Source organism: Ammospiza nelsoni, chromosome 24 (genome assembly GCF_027579445.1).
Source record: "Ammospiza nelsoni isolate bAmmNel1 chromosome 24, bAmmNel1.pri, whole genome shotgun sequence".
Lineage (NCBI taxonomy): Eukaryota > Metazoa > Chordata > Aves > Passeriformes > Passerellidae > Ammospiza > Ammospiza nelsoni.
In genome coordinates, this window is record NC_080656.1 from 8,241,149 (window position 1) to 8,266,342 (window position 25,194).

At 45.1% G+C, this 25,194-nt stretch overlaps 1 long non-coding RNA gene across 2 annotated transcripts; it reads left to right on the top strand.

The window, feature by feature from the left end:
- Positions 1–9,063: 9,063 nt before the first annotated feature.
- LOC132083663 (uncharacterized) lies at positions 9,064–12,991 on the top strand. 2 transcript variants are annotated; one of them, XR_009419968.1, is made up of 5 exons: positions 9,064–9,617; positions 10,242–10,305; positions 11,003–11,078; positions 11,196–11,963; positions 12,558–12,991. It is a non-coding gene; the product is annotated as an uncharacterized LOC132083663 (long non-coding RNA). The 2 variants fall into 2 exon arrangements; XR_009419967.1 differs by having other exon boundaries at positions 11,003–11,963.
- The last annotated feature ends 12,203 nt before the right edge of the window (positions 12,992–25,194 follow it).

Below are 25,194 nucleotides of genomic sequence, written 5' to 3' on the forward strand. Positions count from 1 at the left end.
TAGATGTAGTTCCGTACACTGAATATGGTCTGGGTGTGGTCTAGATTACGTTCTATGTGCGTTCTAGACATGTTCTAGACTCTACGAATCGTTGTAGATTGTGTTCTAGGTATGTTCTGGGTTCCATTCTAGATACAGTTCTAGGTACGTTCCAGAATGTTATGTTCCGTATATGTACTAGATATGTATTAAGTATGCTTCCGGATACGGTTCTAGGTATGGCTCTATGTTATATAGAATTATGTATAATATATATTCATAATATATAATACATACAATATATAATTCTATATAATCTATATAATACTATATATAAAGTATATATTCTATTTACAAATATTAATTAGTTTCACTCCAAGTATGAATTGAATTTGGCTGCTCAGTCATGCAACAAGCCGGTCCTTCATCTGAATGGATGTGCTTGCTTGAATGCTTGCCAGTGCCTGATGGCTGGAAGGCAAATGAAACTTTCCCTCACAAAACTGTGCAGTGGTATCATGGGTTGACTGGCAAAAAATAATGTATTTTCCTATGCCCGTTTGAGTTACTGATGATTATTTTCAGATTCAGAATAGAAGCATAAATTGTCAAAGCAAAATACCAGGTGAGAATTCTCTGAGGAAGAAGGAAAAGCCAGGCGTTTTTATAATCCCTAAAAGTTTGTGTTTTGAAGAATCCAAACATAAACTTAACTCTTGAGCATTTATGTTTATACAATTCATTGTACTCACAGGAAATAACATTAGGAATTGATTACTGCTGGTATCACCCCCTTCATAGCTGTGTGGACTAAGTTGATTCCAGTCATGTACAGAACTTGTGGCATTTTACTTCTTCAATTGTAATTGTTGTCCCAACCTCAATTTGAACCTGAAATGTCACCAGACTATCCTTTTTAGGTTAAAATAGAAAATAAAATATTGGAGCCTTTTGACTTCAGTAGTCTAACTCTGCTGAGTTTCCAGGATCCATCTGTAAATTAGTTTGGCTTTCAGCTTCCACTGTCCATAACATGTTCACTGTTCATAATTTTAGCTTCAGACAGGGAACTGATGTTCAGGCAAAAATGGATGGTTTAACACATAGCTCTAGATATAGCTCTAGATATATAGAATTAGATATAATATATATTAATAATATATAATATATAAAATATATAATTATATATAACAATAGATATAATGTTATCTATAAAGTATATATTCTATATAAGATATATTTCTATGAATACTATATATTTATATACATATTTTCAACTGCTTCTCAGATGAAAATGATTCAAGAACACTCCTCTTTCCAGACCAGTGACAAAATTGGATTTTCAGCAGAACAAAACACATGTGAGCTCTCAGGTGGGGAGCTCCTGAGTCCTGAGCCCCCAGCTGATTCCAGTGCTGCCTTCTGTCTAATCCCAGCCTGTGTTGGCAACCTGCCCTCCCATTTCAGCAGAAATTCAGAGAGGTGAGCTGGAATCACTAGGCACAGCACAGTGGCTGGAGCTCATCAGCCTGTTCCATACAGAAACCAGCTCTAGCAGAGTTATTCTGCTCCTGTGGTGTGCTCAGCTGGGCTGAGGTGAATCAGTCTGTTTGAATGGATTGCCTGGGAGCATCATGCAGTAATAGTCTCAAAGTGCATTGTCACCATATCCTTACCTGCTCAAGGAAAATTCCCTGGAGCTTTGAGTGCTAAGAACATGGAGTGCATGGAGGAATGGTTTCCTTCAGGCTCTCTGGTTTCCCAATATGTTTTTGGTGGCGACTGGTTCATGGAGAGGATGAGAAACAAGTATGATGTTCTATAGAAGAAGGTTTATTAGTTCTGTTGGTCTCTGACTATATTTCTGTTATTAATCTGTTTTAGTTAGTAATTGGACAGGTCACCTGTGCATAGGACTGGGAGTTGTTATAACTCCTCTAGGTGAGGCTGTAGCATGTTTCTTCAATCCTTGGCATAGAGAGGAGTCAATACCATGTTATTTAATGGAGGCTGAAGAGTGTTTGTGCTCCTAAAGTATTTGAGACAAGGAAGATCCTGTCCATAGTGATTTGATAAAGGACAGGGATCCTACCCTTTCTGTCTGTCAGTGCTGACTCACATGTGTTTGTTATTTGCACCATACCACTGCCTGTGTAGCTCTTAAGATGGCTCTTAAGATGGCCCTTAGGCATCCAGACACAGTCTGTATCTCAAACAGCCTAAAAATTCAATGATGGGATGAATTCTTTTGGAGATTATTTTTCTCTTATTAGGTTCCTATCTCAAGTGAACAAACTGCTTGATTTACAGCACTGTTGTTTGAGAGGTTCCCTTGTGTAGCTGAAGATTCGTGTAATTGCTACTTTGCAGCAAATAAAAAACATTTCTCTGGTTCAAACTGCAATTTGACTATTTCTGCTGTGTAGAGCCCATTATCAGAGCCTTGATGAGGCGCAGAACAGATTTGGATGAAAATGATGAGATTTGGATGAAATGGCCCTCCATCAGGGCAGGCTACAAAGATCCTCCTCTTTGAGGTATTGGCCCTTTTGATGCATAAAATGCATGAAAATTTGCTTGAAAAGTGCAAGTTGATGAGTAAAAGAGAATTCACAGTAATTGTAGTGAAATGAAAAAAGAAAACAAGGCAAAAGCATTGGAAAGAATATGTTTAATTGCATGTAATTACTTGATGTGGGTTTCAGTCAGGGAAAAAAGGAGAAAGGAACATGCTAAATAGCGCTGGTGTGGCAATTACTCTTTGATGATTTTCTCAAATGACTGAACTTTGTGTATTATTAAAAAAAATAAAGATACAGCAACAACAAAAACAACAAAAAAAAAAAAACCCAACCAGGAAAACCACACACACTACTTTATGTTGTAAGAACTTTGCTGTATCAGTCAAAATGCTCTGCCACGTCTTTCACCTCATGATTTTTGCATGTATAGACAAAATGAACTTTGTTTCCTGGTAATGCTGTGTCAACATGCTAGGTGGGATGCAAGTTTAATAGTTTTAACTATCAGGGTGTGAATAAAACATTGCCTGGGTTATCTGATAGCCTAAGCACTTTGAGATGGAGCTTCTCAGTTGAACAATTTTTTGACATGCCAGGTTTGCTGACAAACAAATCTGAACAAGTTGCAGTCTGGTGAAATAAAAATACAAGAGAAGCAGAAATAGAGGTCCAATAGAGGTGGGACAAGGTTCCTAGCACTAATTCAAATGGTTTTGTCTCTAAACAAGTAATCAGACTGTGGTGGTGTTTGAGGGTCCCCAGGACAAGGGAAGAAATGACATCTGATAATACCTCATCTTCCCTGAGGAGGCTTCCAGTAAGGAAAGGACAAATGCGGGAGTCTGGGGCTTCCCTTCTGGGAAATTGAAAATCGAGGAAGAAAACTAGATAGGGACAAAGAAAACTGATGCTATCCTTCTGATAACAGAACTGAAGTCATAAATGAATTTAGGACTGGTTCTCAGCATCTTTTAGGATTCTGTCAATGCACCTGTGACTGAGACTGGCAGTGATTTTCCCAGGTACAAAAGTACAACTTCATTTCAATGTGAAGGATCAGTCAAGGTCCAGCTGTATTTTGCTTGGGAAAAAATTCTGCCTGCTATATCTGCACCAGAACAGGCTTATTGGTGGAATTCTTTTCTGCAGATGTGGCAATTTTTGGGGGGGCTGTTTTTGGTCCTAATCTGGATTATTTCTTCTGGTTTTTGTGATAACTTTCACAGATAGGCAGGTAACTGGTAGTATTCTCCCAGTCTAAGTAGGTTTCTAGGAAAATGGAGTAGTAATAAAAAAGTAGGCATAGCAAGCTAAGGAAAGAAAAGACCTGTAGCCTTTTTTTTTATTTCACTGTGATGGAACACCACTCAGCTGAGTAGGGAAATATTGTCCAGTTCAGACTGTAATTGAGTAGAATCTGACTTATTTGGGGCTGAACACAAAAGTGAGGATAAATCAAGGAATTAACAAGACCAAGAGAACAGACTCTACTTTCCAAATCCCAGAGTGCCAGTGCTGGAAAGTTTATTGTAATGGAATTTCAAGCCAGGATTTCCAGGCTCAGGAGGTTTAGTTATTTTGGATGCATTTCAGATCAGCAGTGCCTGCTTGGCATGCTGTCTGCTCCTGTTGTAGCATTTAGTTTTGTGACAGGTTCTGTGTGAGAAACAAGAATGGCCCATATCAGCACACCTTGGCAGCTTTATTTCAGCTGTAGCATTTTCAAGGAGAAGTTCCACAGCTGTTATTCCTTGTAACCCTGGGCCGGTGTCTTTGCTTGAAATGGTTGAAAAGGACGTGCAAACTGAAGGCTCTTCCCCATAGAAAGGTGTCAGCTCAGCTGCTGTCGCTCCCAACGTGTGCAGAGTTACAAACACAGAGCCCTGGGGCAGCAATGCCATCAGCTGGCAGTTCAGCAGTTATAATTTACCACAGGGGATGGAATGGTTTTTTTGTGAGGGTTATCTTAGCAAGGCGCTCACTGGGGGACCCATCTGTTTCTGCTCATGTGCTTCCAAGGGTGACGTTTGCTAGCAGGGCCAAAAACCCCCCGGGAAACTGCATGTGAGCACAGTTCTCATGCGTAACCCATTGTAACTACATTTCCTCCTGTCTGTGATCTGCAGAACTCATCTGATAGGGAGTTTCTTTCCCAGTACTTTGGGTGAGTAGACTCACTAAATCCTGCTTCCTCTGTTTCTGCACTAGGGTTCATCCAGCACTGAGTACTGTGGGAATGTGTAAAATCAGAGGGGTTTGGGAAAGCTGCAAAAGGCAGGCCTCAGAGACAGCAGAACTGTGATCAGAGCTGAGCAGCAGCCATGAGATTGGTCAGCAGAAAAACTATTTAAACTGTGGAAAAGCAAGGACAAATAGAACAATGGTCTGTGTATTAACACTTGCCTAGAATGACTCCCTAAGCTACAGAAAGTTTATCTAGCAAGATATTAGGAAGTTCTAGGCTTAATACTGGAGCTCTGTGCATTGTGTTTAAGGCTCACAAGCAGGTATTGTATTTGAAATAAGCAAGCATTGTTTAACCAAAGGTACCTGTGCTTACAGTGGTTGGATAGAGCTACTGTCAATGTGCTTTTGCTTTGTGTGATTGGGCAAAAAACTGATAAAGTGAGTTGTGACATTGAGTTCTTGGTCTGCTGCCTGGGATGTGAGCTGGTGGCATCTTCCCATTGCCGTAACCATGGAATGAGGCTGATGCTGGAAAATCAAACGGCTCAAGGCAGTTCCCAGCAGCCCTGCCCTGTTTGTGATTTGTGCACAGACCCCTGCCAGTGTCAAGTACTTGGCACAGAGCTATGGTGAGAGGCACTGTGAAACTCCTGATCTCCTGCCTTCCTGCTTCCTCCCCATTTCCCTGATCCCTGAAAGCGTTTAGCCATGACAGCACTTCTCTTCACTTTAGCCATGACAGCACTGCACTTCATGTCCTAACAAGTGTTGGTTGCACAGAGGTAGTGCTGAATCTGTTGATGGTGCTGTTATTAGATGACCCCTGACACTCACCAACTAACTGAGAAACTGGAGACCATGAATTTCCCATTTCTCCTGAAATCACTTTCTTTCAGAAACTGCTGCACAGTCTTCCACACAACACATTACTTAAAGGCAGAGATGAGAATTCAGGGAGTGGGGTCTGACTTCCAGCTGAGGTAATTGTGCAAGGCTACTGCCAGGGAAGAAGCGAGGCAATCCTGACTGGATTGAAAGCTGCCTCACTGTGAGCAACCCCTGAACCTGGAGAGAACATCTGAGTGCTTGTTAGGCTGCTGAGAGGTGGGTCTGACAGCTGCTCCTTGTGTGCATAAAGACACAGAAAGCACACAGTCCTGAGGAAGGGAAAGTTGGATGTTAATTGGCTCCGAGTGACTTCTGGTGCCAGGAATGCTCAGTATGGGATGATGCTGGGGATGTAAATGGCAGGAGAGAATTAATTGCATATTGTGAGTGAGGAAGGACTATGGTGCTCAGAAATGAGTTTAGCTTGTTTTGTTGGTTTTCTGGTAATTTTTCTAATTTGGGTTAATTTTGTGGTAGTGATTATGCCTAAATATTGTTCTAAGTCTGAAATTAGTACTGTGGTTATCTGTTGAAAAAGTTCTTAGTCTCTTATCAGGTTTTTTTTGTATATATATATTTGTATATATTTATTTAATTTAAATAAATATAAGTAAAAAAATATGATACAGAAAATATATATCTATTATTATATTAGAAGGTATTCTCTCTAATATATATAATATCTATGAATAAAATAAATAAAAATATCCATATAAATATCATTAAATTTTGAAAAATAAATTTACTTTCTAAATTTTAAATCTGGTTCAAATAAAGGGGTGTCCTTGGTTTTTATTTGGTTAGAGGCAGGAGTTTTATTTTAAATAATATAAGTAATATAGAAATGTGGATCTTAAGATAGAAATATATAATAAATATATAAAGAGAAATTGCTAAAGTATGAATACAAATTTATATATAAATATATGTAAGTAATAGGAAGAGTTGTAGTATAGAATATAAATAACATTATATGGGAATATAAATATAAAAATAAGTAAATATAGTTTAAAAGAAAGGGAATGTTTTGGCTTTTATTTAAGTAGAGGCAGGGGTTTTATTTTGAATATTATAAGTGTTAGAGAAGTAAAAATCTTGACGCAGAAATATTTAATCAATGCATAAAAATATGTATAAAAATATATAAATATCTACTCGCATCAGATGTAATATAGAATATAAATTTATTTATAACTTGACATTGGTAAAGATAAATGTATAAGTAAGCAATAGACATTAATATACATTATAAATACAAATATGAATATAAAAATCAGACTTAAGGATAAAACATATTTAAATATTTTTTAAAAGAAAGGGTTGGGGTCTTTTTTATTATTGGGTTAGAGGCAGGGTTTTTATTTTAAATAATATGAATGTAGATATTATTGTTATATATTTCTAAATATTGAGATATAAAATCAAGATATAAATATATATATATAAACACAAAATTTAAGTAAATATAAATAATAGGAAGAGATGTAATGGAGAATACAAATAAGAGTATACATTAGTATACATTTTAAATGTAAAAGTGAATATGAACCTGAAAAACAGAATTTTAAAAAATATTTAAATACAGTTGAGAAGACTGAGGTTCTTTTTGGCTTTAATGTGGGTAGAGGCAGGGGTTTTATTTTAAATAATGTAAGTGTTACAGATGTAAAAATCCTAACACAGAAAGATATAATAAATATATAAAGATATGAATAAAAGTATATAAAAATATAAGTAATAGGAACACATGTAACATAGAATATAAATTTATAAATAAATCGCTAAATATAAATGCAAAATCGATCATACATCAGTAAACATTTTAAATATAAATTTGAAAAATGTTTTTTTAAAAAAATTAAATACAGTTGAGATGAAAGGGGGTTTTATTTGCCATGTATGGGGTAGAGGCAGGGGTTTTATTTTGAGTACTGTGAGTGTTACAGAAGTAAAAATCCTAACAGAAATATATACTTACTATGTAAAAATATGTATAAACATATAAAAATAAATTTAAGTTTTAGGGATATATGCAATATGGAATAGAAATGTATTCATAAAAACAAATGTATAAATGGACAGTGTACATCAATATACATGGTAAATAGAAATGTGAATATTAATATGAAAAAAATATTTTTTTAAATATTTAATTTTTTTTTAAAAGAAATTGTTGAGGTTTTGTTTTGTTTTGTTCTATTAGATTAGAGGCAGAAGTTTTTTTTTTCCTCTTCCCGGTTGTTTTGGGGCATTTATTTCAGAGCAGTTTTCGGCGGGGGTCGCCCCTGTTCTTTTTTGCCGTCTTCGCTGCCCGCAGCCCCGAGGCGCGCTGCGCCCCCGGCTGGGGCGGGCGGCAGTGCTGCCGCCTTGTGGGCAGAGCGCGGTACTGCAGCCCTGCGCCGAGAGGCCGCCACCTTGGGAGTGGCGCGTCGCGGATGTCGCGGACTTTTGGTTGACCTTCTCAACAGGGCGGCGAAAAGGGCGGGGAAGTGGAGGACCGGGGTGGGTGTCACTGGACTGCCTGCATGGAATACCGACCCCGGCGCGGCCCCGGTGGTATTTTCTGTGACGTTTCAAGTGTACCCGACACATGCTGTGGTCTCAGCGGCGCCGCGGGCGGGCGTATTTCGGCGGGTTTGTGACAGGCATGTGGGGAAACGCCTCGCTGTGCCGGGGTCCTCTGACAGCCGCTTTCCCGCCCTGAGGGAGCCGAGCCGGGCCGAATAGTTCCGAAGAGCCGAAGAGCCGAGTGTGGGCGAAAACAGCCGAGTTTCCCCGAAGAGCCGAGTGTAGCCGAAAACAGCCGAGTTTCACCGAAGAGCCGAGTGTGGCCGAAAATAGCCGAGTTTCACCGAAGAGCCGAGTGTGGCCGAACACAGCCGACTTGAGACGAAGAGCCGAGTGTAGCCGAACACAGCCGACTTGAGACGAAGAGCCGATGATAGCCGAGTGTAACCGATAGCCGACTGTAGCCGACATTGGCCGCATTTAGACAAAGAGCCGAATATGACCGACTTTAGCCCAACCGGGCCGAGTTCAGCCGAAGAGCCGGAAAAGCCGAATTTAGACGAAAAGCCGAACCGAAACGATTTTAGACCTAAGCCGCACCAAGCCTAATTTAGCCGAGTTTATTTAAACAGAACCGAACGACGCCGCAGCACTCTGCCTGCAGAGCGCCGGTGCAGACGGCAGGGGGCGGTGTATAAAGCGAGTATAAAATATCAACTGTATATAAGAAGGAATAAAAAGCTCTGTGTCATGTGCAGCAGTAGAAAATTTCAGGCTCCCAGGGAATAAATAGTTTTCTTTCAATCATTATAGTTTTGGTTTTTTTTTTACTCCCAGGTAGCCTGAAAGTTACTACTGCTGCTTTTTGATTCTAAAGCTAGGAAGGAAAACCAAGATTACAAATACAAGAAAAAGAAAGGGAAAGGGAAGGGGAAAAAAAGGAAAGGAAAGGAAAGAAGGCAGGAGAGCAGAAGGGAAGGGAAGGGAAAGGGGTGAAAAACAGCGTTAAAAAAAGAAAAAGAGTTGGAGGGGAAAAGAGAGGGCATTCGGGAGGAGCGGTCCTGCCTCAGGTCCTTCCCCGCCCTGGGGCGAAGGACCCGTTTGATGCCCGGGAGGGACTGCAGCTCCCGGTGGCGGGGGACGGAGCCGTGGCTGTCAGCCCGAGACTACAACTCCCGGCAGGCCCTGCTGCCGGCGCGGCGTGTGACGCAACGGCTATCGCGGCACATGAGTGGCTACCAGCCCGAGACTCCAACTCCCGGCAGGCCCTGCTGCCGGCGCGACGTGTGCCGCAACGGCCGACGCTGCCCGGGATTTTTCTCTAAATCGGCAGTAAATACAGCTGAGTAAAATTAGCTTGGTTTTCTTCCTTCTTTTTTAACTGAATTGTTTTTATTAAAAATACTATTTGAATATGTAGAAAAAGTGGGGATGTCCTGTACTATATCCTAGCTTTTCTTGTTTATAGGGTGCTCAGAAAACATGCGTCCCTTAGAGTCCCTCAGAAAGGTTCTCAGTGCGATCTCTACCAAGGTATGTATTTACTAATAAGTGATCCCTTTAGATATTTGCCTGTGTACCTTTTCCTGTAATTCAGAGCTTGCGTTCTGTGGGTTTTATGATAAACCTGTAAAATATGTAAGAATGCTTTTGCAAGTCTGAATCGTTGAAGGCAGCAGTAAGTGGATTTAGAGCCTGTTCTTGACCAGACAACGGGAAAAAGTGTGACTTTGATGCTGAACTTGTTTTTTTCATTTTTCATTTGACTTGTCTGGAATGATTTAGGAATAGAGAGAGCTAGAAAAAGAGAGAAATAGAATTGATTATTGAGCACTCCTCAAATGCTCACCACGATTCAGTGTAGAGCCGAAGTGAAGGGTGATGGAACAGAGCTCTGTGCTTTAGAAGGAAATAAATTTAAACCTGACCTCCGCACAGAGTCTCACTAACTTCTTTTGTTTTAAAATACAAAATATGATTAGGAAGTGTTGGAAGTTAGTGTTTTGGGAAAGAAACGGCAGTTCCACAGAACATTCCATTTAACAGAGGCTCTGGGAACGATTCATGTTGTAACTGCTGTCACTGCAATCAGTTGGTGGTTCAGCCTTGAAATGTGCACTTGCCCTTCTATAAAGCACTGTTTTGTTTGCCTTTCAGTGCTATGAGTCTTGATAAATTGGAGAAGAGCCCAAGAGAAATTTTTCATCCCTTGATATAAAAGGTAGGAAGTGACTTTTTTTGGTTTGGTTCTTTTTCTTTATTATTTCCTGGAAATAAAAGTAATTAAGTATAGGTACTACTGGTTTGTTTCTTCCAGTAGCAGATGATAACAATAGCAGTAGTAATAGTAAAAATAATAATAGAAATAATAATAATAGCAATGTAATACTACCTAAACTGTCTTTATCCATTGAACTGGCCATTTCAAATCAAAACTTCTAAACACAAATCAAACCATCATCCTCGTAGAATCTTTCACAGCAGTGGGCTATAGATCCTGGTTTTGTTGACAGGATTTATTGGTTCTGGAAGAGCAAGAGGGAAGTACAAGCCTAACTACTTCTAGCTCACAGACCCATCCAGTGAATACTGCTTTGTGTTTTGGTGGGCTTGTGATGACTTTGAAATCAATTGCTCATTCCAGTAAAAAAAATTAATGTTTTTTTGAACCTGACAGCAGAAATAACTTTAGGCACCAACTTAATAATAACAGATCACCAATTTAAGTTCATAATTTTATGCTGTACTATCAAAGTTTAAAGGTAAATTTTTACTTATTAGGAGATGGTATAAAGTGTATGTTCCAATGTGTTGGATGTATGCAAAGGTACATACGTACCCGAAAGTCCTTAGAGGAAACAAATTTTTACGTCTGCTGTTTGATTGTTTCTCATACAATATTTGGTTTTATTTCCCAGGGATCGGTGAATTTTAACTTTGGAGTCCTCTGTGCTAAGGATGCTCAGCCTACAGATGATGAAATGTTCAGTAATGGTGAGTTTTTCACCTTCTCTTTAATTGCTATGCTGATCTGAATAAGAAAAAAACAAAAGCAAGAGAAAAAAAAAGGATGGTTTATTATTTTTTACGCTGTTATGTTTGTTTCCTCAGTATTTGCTGCAGCTCTGCGAACCCAAGCTTTGGGTTCCTTCTGTCCCACTGGGAGTTGCCCAGTTTGGTTGCATCTGGTGAAATTCACCCTGAGACCTTACAGAGCTAGCTCAAACTACGTGAGAGCCATTTGCAGTTCTCTCCAGACACCTGGAGAATGGGTGATGTTTCTGAGGGTCTGGCAAGTATACTTGTATCAAAACTCAGTCTGTGAAATTTCTGGGGAAAACCCTTCTGTGTCCTGAAGGGTTCAAACTCTGGTGAGGATCCAGTTATCAGGTGCTCACCTGGATGGTTCCAGCTCTTAAAGTGAACACTTGTACTCTTACCCTGTAGTTTACATCTATTGTATTTTTGTTACTTTGCAAGATTTTACGGCTTTGCAAAATATTGTGCGTTTCACTCTTTGGAACCTCTCAGATCGTTCTTTGGTGCAGCACCACCTCATGGGACACTTGGCTGCCGTCCTGAAGGGGTCGGTCGCTAGAATTGTAAATCCTGGAGAGTTTGTAAGTCTTCTGTCCCCAGGGAGGTACCATGCTTTGTTTACTTTTGTTCTGTTTGTTAGGCGCTGCTTCTCATTGGAAGTATGAATTTCAAACTACCCTGTTCTTATTTTAACTGTTTTCCTGGTTCTCTCCCTACGGCAGGGAAAGACTCTCGTATCCTTGTCGTCGGGCTCGGTGCTGTCCAAGAAGATGCAGAGACTAAAAAAATCATAAGAAGCAAAATATGACTGCAGGGAAAACAAGCTGGAGAGAACAAAAGGTGATATTGTTATCCTTACCCTGTATTAGAAACATCCGCTGTGCTTTGATGCTGGCAGCTGCCAGGGGCTTGTTAGCTCTTTGTAGGCAGGTGTAGGTGTTCACTTGTAGGTTTTTTCTCTGGACAAGTCAATTCAAACTTTGCTAAGCTTATATTTGCAAATTACTCTCTAGCACAGTCCAGCATGACATTTTTGAATGTTGTAAAAATACCATGTTACTTGGAAATTGCTAATGATGAGAAGCTTTAGGGAAAAATAAGATGTCAGGGTTGGGAGATGTGAGAAGAATTTTGAGGGGATGTTAGACTGAAATAAAGCACACTTGAAGCTGGACTGGCACGCTGGCAGATCCCCTATTAAACAGTAGCGCTGAGATTAGCCTGGGGGTTGCCCATTGTTTCTGTAGAAATAAATGTTTTCTGGTCTTCAGAGGTAAGCTGCTTTGAAAAGCTGGAAGGCACAGCATAGTGACAATCCGTGTGCTTCGCATTAAAAATAGATTTCAGAAGGGTCCTAGGCTTTTGTCTTTTCCTAGAAGTCGATGTAATCCTATTGAGGAGTTTTTAATTCTGTGCTGCCATGTCATCGATCAGGGCCCTGTCGTACTAATCATCATACAGATGCAAAACAAAAAATCAGACCCTGTCCCGACCACTTAGAGCCCAGAACACGATTTCCTCAGGCTGCCATTTGTGTGCCATCGGTACTCACCACGGAAGCGAGCTGGGGATTGTTGCACCCGTTGGGAACAAACCGCTTCTCGTCACACAGAAATGGAATTGGGACGACGCCTCAGCCAGCCTCTCTCTCCTGAATCTGCAGCAGAGCAGTTCCAGTCCATGCGGGCAATCCAGTTCCTGACGATCTGAGCGCACGGAGCAGCGCTCAGCTGCTGTGGGGGGCTCAGGGAGGGCAGAGTGTGCATTGTCATCTTCCTGAACCTACAGACGCGAATCAAAGTGAGAAGCCACAGGGTGGAAATCAGTCGCATATATGCTAAATAAAACTTGCAGGTTTTTTTTAAGAATTGTTTTTGCTTGTTCTTTGTTGTGCTTCTGTGCTTAGAAAACCTCCCTTTACAATCAGTTCAATTCATCAATTGAACCTTTGTTTGCAGACTCTCACTGAGCAGAATTTGTTGCAGACTCAGTGCACGCTGTGCAGGCCTCCCGGGAGTGTGAGGAGCTCATGTGTGCTACTTTTTGCTTTAGGACGCTCTGAGGTATTTATTCCTTTTGGGATACATGATGAGAATTCCCAAGAGAGGTAGTTATAAGGTATGACATCGGGAAAAAGCCTGTGTGGTTGGAATGTTGTTGCTGTCAAAAGTTAATTTTTTCTTAGCCAGTAGTTAGCTTTTTGCTTTATTTTTGTGGTATCAATATTTTATTGTTTAAAAAATTCCTTCAAAATAACTTCAGTGGTCGCCCACCAGTACCTTGTTCAGATTTGCCTATTTGCTTGTAGCTGAAATGTTCACATCTTGTTTATCATTCTATTTAAGAAACTGCTGCCCAGCCAACTAATAACTGAATATCCATCTGTCTAGGACACGGGGAGAGGATTTAGGTAATGTCTTTATTTCCAGAAAAAAGTTCCAGTGTAGTTTCTAAATAGAGGAGAAGGGGGTGAAGACTCGGGGCTCTGATGCCGTTGGGGCACCCCAAGGTCCCCAGGAGAGGGGGCCCCACTGCGGTGCAGGAGCAGGTGTGTTCTCATGTAATATTGAACAAATTATAAATATAAATATGAAAATTATAAACATGAAAATATTTTTAAAATACTTAAATAAAGCGGGTTTTCTTTATTGGTCAATAGGCAGTGTTTTGATTGTAAAAATTATAAATGCAAATAATATAAAGGTAGAAATCTAAGTTTAGAAATATATAATAAATACATACAGATAAATATAAAAATTTAAAATATCAGAAAAAATTAGTTGTAGCAGTAGATATTATACATAATTTAAATAATGATTTAAATCTATTTTAAAATTTTATATATATATCATTATTAATGTAATACATCCAAAGAAACGATAAATTAAAATATGAATGTATAATTATACAAAGTATAAATAAAAAATATTTCAGTATCCTTTAAAAGAAGGGTTTTTTTATTTATTTGGTTAGAGACGGGGTTTTTATTTGGAATAATGGAAGTATTATAGAAGTATAAAATTAAATATAGAAATATACAGTCAATATAGAAAGATATTTGTAAAAACACGAGCGAACGACGCCTCCTTCGGCCGAACCAAGGCGAGACCGGCGGAACCTGACGGCCTCGAGCGAACCGAGGCCAGGCTTGCGAGGCTGCCTGAACGGAGCCGAGCTCAGCCGAACCGAGCCCGCTGCTCTCGTGCGCGCTAATTAGCGCGAGTGCGGTCACTGCCCAATGAGCTCCTGTGCCACGCCGCGCTCCCGATCGTGTCCGTGCGATGGCCGGGCCGCCCGCGGGACGCGGCAGCGGGAGAGCCCCGAGCCGGGCGAGTTTAACGTGAGGCGGCGCCGCTTGCCCGCCGTCAGGGAGCCGAGCCGAGGCGAGCTCAGCCGAACGCGGAGAGAGCGGCTCCGAGTTGGGCCGAAGCGAGCCGAGCCGCGCCGAGGGCAGAGAGCGGCTCCGAGTTCGGCCGAAGCGAGCCGAGGCGCGCCGAGCGCACTGATCGGCTCCGAGTTCGGCCGAGGCGAGCCGGGCCGCGCAGAGAGTGGCTCCGAGTTCGGCCGAAGCGAGCCGAGGCGCGCCGAGCGCAGAGAGCGGCTCCGAGTTCGGCCGAAGCGAGCCGAGCCGCGCCGGGCGCACAGAGAGGCTCCGAGTTCGGCCGAAGCGAGCCGAGCCGCGCCGAGCGCAGAGAGCGGCTCCGAGTTCGGCCGAAGCGAGCCGAGCCGCGCCTGGCGCACAGAGACGCTCGGAGTTCGGCCGAAGCGAGCCGAGGGGCGCCGAGCGCAGAGAGCGGCTCCGAGTTCGGCCGAAGCGAGCCGAGCCGCGCCGGGCGCAGAGAGCGGCTCCGAGTTCGGCCGAAGCGAGCCGAGGCGCGCCGGGCGCAGAGAGCGGCTCCGAGTTCGGCCGAAGCGAGCCGAGCCGCGCCGGGCGCACAGAGAGCGGCTCCGAGTTCGGCCGAAGCGAGCCGAGCCGCGCCGAGCGCAGAGAGCGGCTCCGAGTTCGGCCGAAGCGAGCCGAGCCGCGCCGGGCGCAGAGAGCGGCTCCGAGTTCGGCCGAAGCGAGCCGAGGCGCGCCGGGCGCAGAGAGCGGCTCCGAGTTCGGCCGAAGCGAGCCGAGCCGCGCCGGGCGCACTGATCGGCTCCGAGTTCGGCCGAAGCGAGCCGAGCCGCGCCGGGCGCACTGATCGGCTCCGAGTTCGGCCGAAGCGAGCCGAGGCGCGCCGAGCGCAGAGAGCGGCTCCGAGTTCGGCCGAAGCGAGGCGATCCGTGCCGAAGGGTCGAGTCCAGCCGAATGCAGATGACAATGGCCGAGTTTAGCCGATTAGAGCCGAGTTTAGCCGAGCAGCTGTGAGCCTTGCACGCTTGAGGTGAGCGTGCATCGTTGCCGGCCTGGGATTGAGTGAAATGCACTAAGGAAACCAGCTCTGGGGAGGGAGGCAGGGAAATCCTCTCTTAACGTTTACCAATTCGTCCGTCAAACTCATCACGGCAGGACAGAGTGAAGACTGAAAGTGTAAGAAGATGTGGAGGGAAACAGAGAATCTGGCAGGAGCATCGAACGCACAAGTGCACGAATTTTGCTTTTTGCTTGGATGTAAACTCAGAAGTTGTAAGGAATTTGGGAAGGAGAAGGGACATTTCAGAAGGAGAAGAAGTTGTTGTTGGAGTCCTGGCAAAAGCTTTAAAAAAAAAAAAAAAAAGTGGTTTCTTTTTTCTTCACTATTATATTCTTTGGTGGTATATGGTGTGCTGTTTTATTTCTTGGTGTTATTAGCTCTGTGTAAATTGTTTATTGAGTCAAGCTAACTTTGCATGGGTTGTTTTGTATTTGAGGTAGGATCAATTTCAAGAGGTTTCTTTCACAGACTTCTGATAGGTATTACTGGGATTTTGGTTTTGTTTACTGTATGCATAAACATAGAGATTTGGTAGGGCCAGCTGGGCTGCTGGAGTTTTGGGTGTGAATTTATTAGATGGCTTTTGGTAAACACAGAATAATTATGTAAGGTAACAGCAAATTACCCAATTACCCAATTGATCTAGCTATGTAACCTTACCACAAAGTTTTATATCTTGCCAGTTTTCTGTTCTTCTGCTCCAAGTAGTTGTTGCAAAAAAAGAAAGCACTGTTACTTTTCTGAAAAGTTTTCTTCTATAACAAGCCCTTTACTGCTCTTGAATGTGAGTCAGAGGAGCCAAACAGCTGTAGCTGCTCTGAGGGCTTGGTGGGATTCGCCCCCTCCCTTTTCCCGGGTGCCATGGGAACGAGAGGCGGGCACAATCAGGGGTATATTAACCCCAGCCGTGGCTGAGGGGCTTCATTCCCTCTCTGGGATGTGCTGGGTTAAGAGCTCTCCTCATTTCAGTGAAGAGGCTTTTTCAGCCCGTCTCAGCATCTTTTCAGCAGGTGTTTCTGGGCATCTAAAGCACAGAGGCTTGGAAGATTCTGTGAAGAAAACAGCATGGAATACAGGGAGGATTTAGGTTTGTGATTTTGGGTTTTGTGTTTAGGAGTGGTAAGGTGCTTTTGTAATTTTTAGTTTTGCTCTGGTTGTTTTTTTGGTGGAATTTTTGGTTTTTTTTGGTTTTCATTTTGGGGTTTTTAGTTGGTTTTTGTGGGGGTTTTGGATTTTTTGATGTTTTCTGTGGTTTTTTTGTTTCTGTGGGGAGTTAGATGTTTTGGGATTTATTGTTTGTGTGGGTTTTGTTTGTTTGGTTTTTTTTCTTTGTTTGTTTTTGGGATTGGTTTTGTTGGGTTTTTTTTTGTTTTGTTTTGTTTTTTTTTAATTGAGGAGTGCAACTCCCTGAAATTCCAAGCTGTGTCAAGCACAACATTTTATTCAGCAGATTGATCATGTCACAAGAGGGATCCGCCCAAGGTCCAAGATGATGTTTGAGATTGAGGCTTCAGGTGAGTTGAGGATTGTGATTGGGAGAGGGAGGGTGAGCAGTTAGGAGTTCTTGGGAGGGAGTTTGCAGGCAGCAGGGTGAGAAAGGGTCTTTATTTGTTTATTTGAGGCCTCCCCCACACAAGGCTTCTCAGAAGCCTAGCAGAGGCATTCCCATGTCTTACAGCACACAAGGTCATCCACTGCACTCAGGGGAATGCCATTTAACTTTGCCTTTCTCTAACCCAGGTGCCACTCCTAATGAAGGCCTTGGAATCATGATGAAGCTGGAGCCTGAAGGAGCCAGGCACACTCAGGAGAGGGCAAGTAGCTGCCTTGGTGGGATTTGGCCCACATAACTCTGGACTCATACTTTGGTTTTGGTTTTCTTTATTGTAGCTTACCGAGAGGCTCACAGGCCATCACGAGGCCCTCCGAGGCAGACTCATTTCAGGTGCAACGTGGATTCCCATCACCGATCATCCAAAAGATAAGTCGAGGGCCTTGGCCTGGAGATGAGAGAATAGTGGGTTGGGAGTTCTTGGGGCAGATTTGAAAATTGGCAGCCGGAAAAGCAATCTTCTCCAAGGGCCTCTTAGGACAGCTAAAGGGAGAGGCTCTCCTTTTGATGGCAGCTTTCAGGCGGGCAGTGCAGAACAGCTCCGGTCTGTGTTGTGTTGTCCGGTGTTCTGTGTTCCCTAGTGTGTCTTTGGGGTCCCTTTTGCCTTTCACCTCGAGACCCTCACCACAAGCATGATGTGTCGTGTTTCATGTCCCCCCTGTTTGCCACTTTCTGTGTCACGGGTGTGTGCACACATTTGTGCCGGAGCTGTTCTGCCCTGCCGCATGGCCTGCTGCAGTAGGAGAAACCGTGGGGCGTTGGAATTTGTAATGCTGGCTGTACTTGGGCTCTAGATGCTATTCCTAGATTGACATAAGGTGTTTGCACCTTTTGAGTTATCCTGGTGGTGTTTGGCATATGTTGTAACTTTCTTTCAGGTGCAGACGCATTCCACGTGTGGCAGGGGGTCAGAGTTAGGAGGTGTCGGGCCTTCTTAGGAGCGCGGTGAGTAGCTGAGTGGTGGGGTTTTGGCCGATGCGGTGCCAAGATCAGGGACTGATGTTTGGTTCTCTTTAATCTAGCTGTCTGAGAGACACCAGCCCGGTGCCAGCAGGACCTTCCCAGCTGACGAGGTGGCCTTTCTTTGCACCTGACAGGGACCAGCATCCCCAGATGTCTGAGAGATAAGTAGAGGGCTGTGACCCACAGAGGGGATGAAAGCAGGGTGCTGGTTTGGGAATTCCTGGGAGGGGGTTTTGAGTCCAATTTTGGGGGGGGGGTGTGGTGTGTTCATGAAGTGGCCCCTTAGGCCCCATAAAAGCCAAGTCTCACTTTTGATTGCAGTGCTGAGGTGTGCAGCAGGGCAGAGCAGTCCCGGTGTGTCTCGTGTCACTTGTCTATTGTGCATTATGTGTTGTTTGCGTATGCCATATCTTTCACTTAGGGGGGCCTGTGAGAAACCCTGGCATCATTGTTAGCCTCTGTGATCTCTGCACTCCTTGGCCTGGCGCCCAGGCCACAGAACTTTTGACTAGGGAGCTCAGACAAGCATCAGACTCTCTTCTCTCTTTGGAAGCATCCAGTCAGACGTCTTTTCAGGTCTTGTTCTGAGCTGTATGGACAGCTGTGCCCCACCTGGATCCATTATGGTGGATTAGGACTTGTAATATTACGAGGTTAGGTAGAGGATTTTGACTGTAGGATTCCTAGGCATCAGTCTTTGCTGTTCTTGGAATAAATCATTCAGTAATCATCTTCTTCCTCCAGGGTTCTCTGAGCCTCATCAGCTCACCATCGGTCTCAGCTCACTCATCTCCTTTTGCATTCTCTCAGTCCTTGCAGCCGTTTTCCTTGCCAAGAGATTTCTGTTCCTGTTGTGTCCCCGTTGTCTGTCCTATCCTGTGTCATGGCTCTCAGCACACATTTGTGCCGGAGCTGCTCTGCCCTGCTGCACAGCCTGGTGCGATAGGAGAAGTCCCAGGGACTTGGAGTTTGTAATGTGGGGTGTAGTTGGACTCTAGATGGGATTTGTAGATGGGCACATCATATCTGGAGCTCATCAGTTATCCTGCCACAGTGTGACTCTTGTCCTAACTTTTTTTTCAGGTTCAGATGGATTAAATGTGTGCCAGAGGGCCCCATGCCAGGTGTGGGGATTCTCCTGAGTAGGTGAGGCCCCATTTGCCTCTGCAGCAGACTCTGTTACACCTCTCAACTGACTCTGTTACACTGCTGTTCTTTGTCTTTCTTTTAGGAAGTAAATCTGGATGCCAGCAGTCAAGGTGAGCAGTGGAGAGAATTGGTTGTTATTGCTCAGCTCTCAAGCACAACAATTTCGCAGCAGATTCATCGTGTCACAAGAGGGATCTGCCCAGTGTCAAGGATGATGTTTGAGATTGAGGCTTCAGGTGAGTTGAGGATGGTTACTGGGAGAGGGAGGGTGAGCAGGCATCCAGTTAGGAGTTCTTGAGAGGGGGTTTGCAGGCAGCAGGGTGAGAAAGGGTCTTTATTTGTTTATTTGAGAGCCCCTCCCAAGGTGTCTCAGAAGCCTAGCAGAGGCATTCCCATGGCTTACAGCATACAAGGTGATCCACTGCACTCAGAGCCACTTAACTTTGTCTTTCTGTAACCCAGGTGCCACTGCTAATAAAGGCCACAGCCTTGGAATCAGGATGAAGCTGGAGCCTGAAGGAGCCAGGCACACTCAGGAGAGGGCAAGTAGCTGACTTGCAGGGATTTGGCCCACATAACTCTGGACTCACTCTTTGATTTTGGTTTTCTTGATTGCAGCTGACCGAGAGGCTCACAGGCCATCACAGAGCCCTCCAAGGCAGACTCATTTCAGGTGCAGCGTGGATTCCCCTCACCGATCATCCAAAAGATAAGTCGGGGGCCACAGCCTGGAGATGGTGGAGTAGCAGGTTGGGAGTTTTTGGGACAGATTCAAAAATGAGCAGAGAGGAAAGCAATCTTCTCCAAAGGCCTTTTAGGACAGCTAAAGGGAGAGGCTCTACTTTTGATGGCAGCTTTCAGGCGGGCAGTGCAGAACAGCTCCGGTCTGTATCCTGTTGTCCGGTGTGCTGTGTTCCCTAGTGTGTCTTTGGGGTCCCTTTTGCCTTTTCCCCTCGAGGCCCTCACCACAAGCATGATGTGTCGTGTTTCGTGTCCCCCTGTTTGTCACTTTCTGTGTCACGGGTGTGTGCACAGATTTGTGCCAGAGCTGTTCTTCCCTGCCGCATGGCCTGCTGCAATAAGACGAACCATAGGGAGGGGGAATTTGTAATGTGGGCTGTACTTGGGCTCTAGATGCTATTCCTAGATTGACATAAGGTGTTTGCAGCTTGTGAGTAACCCTGGTGGTGTTTGACATATGTTCTAACTTTCTTTCAGGTGCAGATGCATTCCACGTGTGGCAGAGGGTCAGGGTTAGGAGGTGCCGGGCCTTCTTAGGAGCGCGGTGAGTAGCAGAGTGGTGGGGTTTTGGCCGATGCGGTGCCAAGATCAGGCCCTGATGTTTGGTTCTCTTTAATCTAGCTGTCTGAGAGACACCAGCCCGGTGCCAGCAGGACCTTCCCAGCTGACGAGGTGGCCTTTCTTTGCACCTGACACAGACTGGCATCCCCAGATGTCTGAGAGATAAGTAGAGGGCTGCGACCCACAGTGGGGATGAAGGCATGGTGCTTGTTTGGGAATTCCTGGGAGGGGTTTTTGAGTCCAGTTTGGAGCGGGGGGTGTTCATTAAACGGCTCGTTAGGCCCCATGAAAGCCAAGTCTCACTTTTGATCACAGTGCTGAGGTGTGCAGGGCAGAGCAGTCCCCGTGTGCATCGTGTCACTTGTCTGTTGTGCATTGTGTGTTGTTTTGTGTATCTCCTGTCTTCTACCTTAGGCCTTTGAGGGCCCTGTCAGTACCCCTGGCATCATTGTTAGCATCTGTAATCTCTGCATTCCCTGGTCTGGCACCCGGGCCACAGAGCTTTTGACTCACGAGCTCAGACAGGCATCAGACTCTCTTCTCTCTTTGGAAGCATCCAGTCAGACGTCTTTTCAGGTCTTGTTCTGAGCTGTATGGACAGCTGTGCCCCACCTGGATCCATTATGGTGGATTAGGACTTGTAATATTACGAGGTTAGGTAGAGGATTTTGACTGTAGGATTCCTAGGCATCCGTCTTTGCTGTTCTTGGAATTAATCATTCAGTTATCATCTTCTTCCTTCAGAGTTCTCTGAGCCTCATCAGCTCACCATCGGTCTCAGCTCGGTCATCTCCTTTTGCATTCTCTCAGTCCTTGCAGCCATTTTCCTTGCCAAGAGATTTCTGTCTGTGTCTTGTGCCTATTGTTTGTCACGTCCTGTCCTGTGTCACGGGTGTCTGCACACTTTTGGGATGGGGCTGCTCTGCCGTGCTGCACAGCCTGGTGCGATAGGAGAAGTCTTGGAGACTTGGAGTTTGTAACGTGGGGTGTAGTTGGACTCTAGATGGGATTTGTAGATGGACACAGGACATCTGGAGCTCATCAGTTATCCTGCCACAGTGTGACTCTTGTCCTAACTTTTTTTTCAGATTCAGATGGATTAAATGTGTGCCAGAGGGCCCCATCCCGGGTGAGGGGATTGCCCCGAGCCGGTGAGGCCCCATTTGTCTCTGCAGCAGAAGTGTGTATGGTGAGTGTGTTACAGCTCTGTTCTTTGTCTTTCTTTTCAGGAAGTCAATCTGGATGCCAGCAGTCAAGGTGAGCAGTGGAGAGAATTGGCTGTTATTGCTCAGCTCTCAAGCACAACAATTTTTCAGCAGATTCGTCGTGTCACAAGAGGGATCTGCCCAGTGTCAAGGATGATGTTTGAGATTGAGGCTTCAGGTGAGTTGAGGATGGTGACTGGGAGAGGGAGGGTGATCAGGTATCCAGTTTAGGAGTTCTTGAGAGGGGGTTTGCAAGCAGCAGGGTGAGAAAGGGTGTTTATTTGAGGGCACCCCACACAAGGCTGAGAAGCCTAGCAGAGGCATTGCCATGTCTTAGAGCACACAAGGTGATCCACTGCACTCAGAGGAATGCCATTTAACTTTGTCTTTCTGTAACCCAGGTGCCACTCCTAATGAAGGCCACAGCCTTGGAATCAGGATGAAGCTGGAGCCTGAAGGAGCCAGGCACACTCAGGAGAGAGCAAGTAGCTGCCTTGGTGGGATTTGGCCCACATAACTCTGGACTCATACTTTGGTTTTGGTTTTCTTGATTGCAGCTGACCGAGAGGCTCACAGGCCATCACAGAGCCCTCCGAGGCAGACTCATTTCAGGTGCAGCGTGGATTCCCCTCACCGATCATCCAAAAGATAAGTCGGGGGCCGCGGTCTGGAGATGAGACGATGAGAGAGTATCAGGTTGGCAGTTCTTTGGCCAGATTTAAAAATTGGCAGTGGGGAAAGCAATCTTCTCCAAAGGCCTCTTAGGACAGCTAAAGGGAGAGGCTCTACTTTTGATGGCAGCTTTCAGGCGGGCAGTGCAGAACAGCTCCGGTCTGTATCCTGTTGTCCGGTGTGCTGTGTTCCCTAGTGTGTCTTTGGGGTCCCTTTTGCCTTCTCCCCTCGAGACCCTCACCACAAGCATGATGTGTCGTGTTTCATGTCCCCCTGTTTGTCACATTCTGTGTCACGGGTGTGTGCACAGATTTGTGCCAGAGCTGTTCTTCCCTGCCGCATGGCCTGCTGCAATAAGACGAACCATAGGGAGGGGGAATTTGTAATGTTGGCTGTACTTGGGCTCTAGATGCTATTCCTAGATTGACATAAGGTGTTTGCAGCTTGTGAGTAACCCTGGTGGTGTTTGACATATGTTCTAACTTTCTTTCAGGTGCAGATGCATTCCACGTGTGGCAGAGGGTCAGGGTTAGGAGGTGCCAGGCCTTCTTAGGAGCGCGGTGAGTAGCAGAGCGGTGGGGTTTTGGCCAATGCGGTGCCAAGATCAGGTACTGATGTTTGGTTCTCTTTACTCTAGCTGTCTCAGAGACACCAGCCCGGTGCCAGCAGGACCTTCCCGTTTGACAAGGTGAGCTTTCTTTGCACCCGAGACCCGCATCCCCAGCTGTATGAGAGATAAGTAGAGGGCTACGACCCACAGTGGGGATGAAGTCATGGTGCTGTTTCGGGAAATACTGGGTGGAGTTTTTGATTCAGCTTTGGAGGTGGGGGATGTTCATGAGGTGGCCCCTTAGGCCTCATAAAAGCAAAGTCTCACTTTTGATCACAGTGTGGAGGTGTGCAGGGCAGAGCAGTCCCGGTGTGTCTCGTGTCACTTGTCTGTTGTGCATTATGTGTTGTTTGTGTATCCCATGTCTTTTACCTTTGGAGGGCCCTGTCAGTACCCCTGGCATCATTGTTAGCATCTCTGATCTCTGCATTCCCTGGCCTGGCACCCAGGCCATATATGAGTTTCTGATACCTGTCTGAGCTCCCCAGTCAAAAGTTACCTCTTTGGAAGCATCCAGTCAGATTTCTTGTCAGGTCTAGTTCTGAGCTGTATGGACAGCTATGCCCCACCTGGATCCATTGTGGTGGATTAGGACTTGTAATAATATAAGGTTAGGTACAGCATTCTGACCGTAGGATTCCTAGGCATCCATCTTTGCTGTTCTTGGAATTAATCATTCAGTTATCATCTTCGTCCCCCAGGGTTTTCTGAGCCTCATCAGCTCACCATCGGTCTCAGCTCACTCATCTCCTTTTGCATTCTCTCAGTCCTTGCAGCCATTTTCCTTGCCAAGAGATTTCTTTTCCTGTTGTGTCCCCTGTTGTTGTCTGTCCTGTCTGTCCTGTGTCACGGGTGTCTGCACACATTTGGGATGGGGCTGCTCTGCTGTGCTGCACAGCCTGGTGCGATAGGAGAAGTCTTGGAGACTTGGAATGTGTAATGTGGGGTGTAGTTGGACACTAGATGGGATCTGTGGATGGGCACAGGGCATCTGGAGCTCATCAGTTATCCTGCAACAGTGTGACTCTTGTCCTAACTTTTTTTTCAGATTCAGATGGATTAAATCTGTGCCAGAGGGCCCCATCCCGGGTGAGGGGATTGCCCCGAGCAGGTGAGGCCCCATTTGTCTCTGCAGCAGAAGTGTGTATGGTGAGTGTGTTACAGCTCTGTTCTTTGTCTTTCTTTTCAGGAAGTCAATCTGGATGCCAGCAGTCAAGGTGAGCAGTGGAGAGAATTGGCTGTTATTGCTCAGCTCTCAAGCACAACAATTTTTCAGCAGATTCGTCGTGTCACAAGAGGGATTTGCCCAGTGTCAAGGATGATGTTTGAGATTGAGGCTTCAGGTGAGTTGAGGATGGTGACTGGGAGAGGGAGGGTGATCAGGTATCCAGTTTAGGATTTCTTGGGAGCGGGTTTGCAAGCAGCAGGGTGAGAAAGGGTGTTTATTTGAGGGCCCCCCCACACAAAGCTGTTCAGAAGCCTAGCAGAGGCATTCCCATGGCTTACAGCATACAAGGTGATCCACTGCACTCAGAGGAATGCCATTTAACTTTGTCTTTCTGTAACCCAGGTGCCACTCCTAATGAAGGCCACAGCCTTGGAATCATGATGAAGCTGGAGCCTGAAGGAGCCAGGCACACTCAGGAGAGGGCAAGTAGCTGCCTTGGTGGGATTTGGCCCACATAACTCTGGACTCATACTTTGGTTTTGGTTTTCTTGATTGCAGCTGACCGAGAGGCTCACAGGCCATCACAGAGCCCTCCAAGGCAGACTCATTTCAGGTGCAGCGTGGATTCCCCTCACCGATCATCCAAAAGATAAGTCGGGGGCCGTGGTCTGGAGATGGTGGAGTAGCAGATTGGGAGTTCTTGGGACAGATTCAAAAATGAGCAGAGGGGAAAGCAATCTTCTCCAAAGGCCTCTTAGGACAGCTAAAGGGAGAGGCTCTACTTTTGATGGCAGCTTTCAGGCGGGCAGTGCAGAACAGCTCCGGTCTGTGTCGTGTTGTCCGGTGTGCCGTGCTCCCTGGTGTGTCTTTGGGGTCCCTTTTGCCTTTTCCCCTCGAGGCCCTCACCACAAGCATGATGTGTCGTGTTTCATGTCCCCCCTGTTTGTCACTTTCTGTGTCACGGGTGTGTGCACACATTTTTTGCCGGAG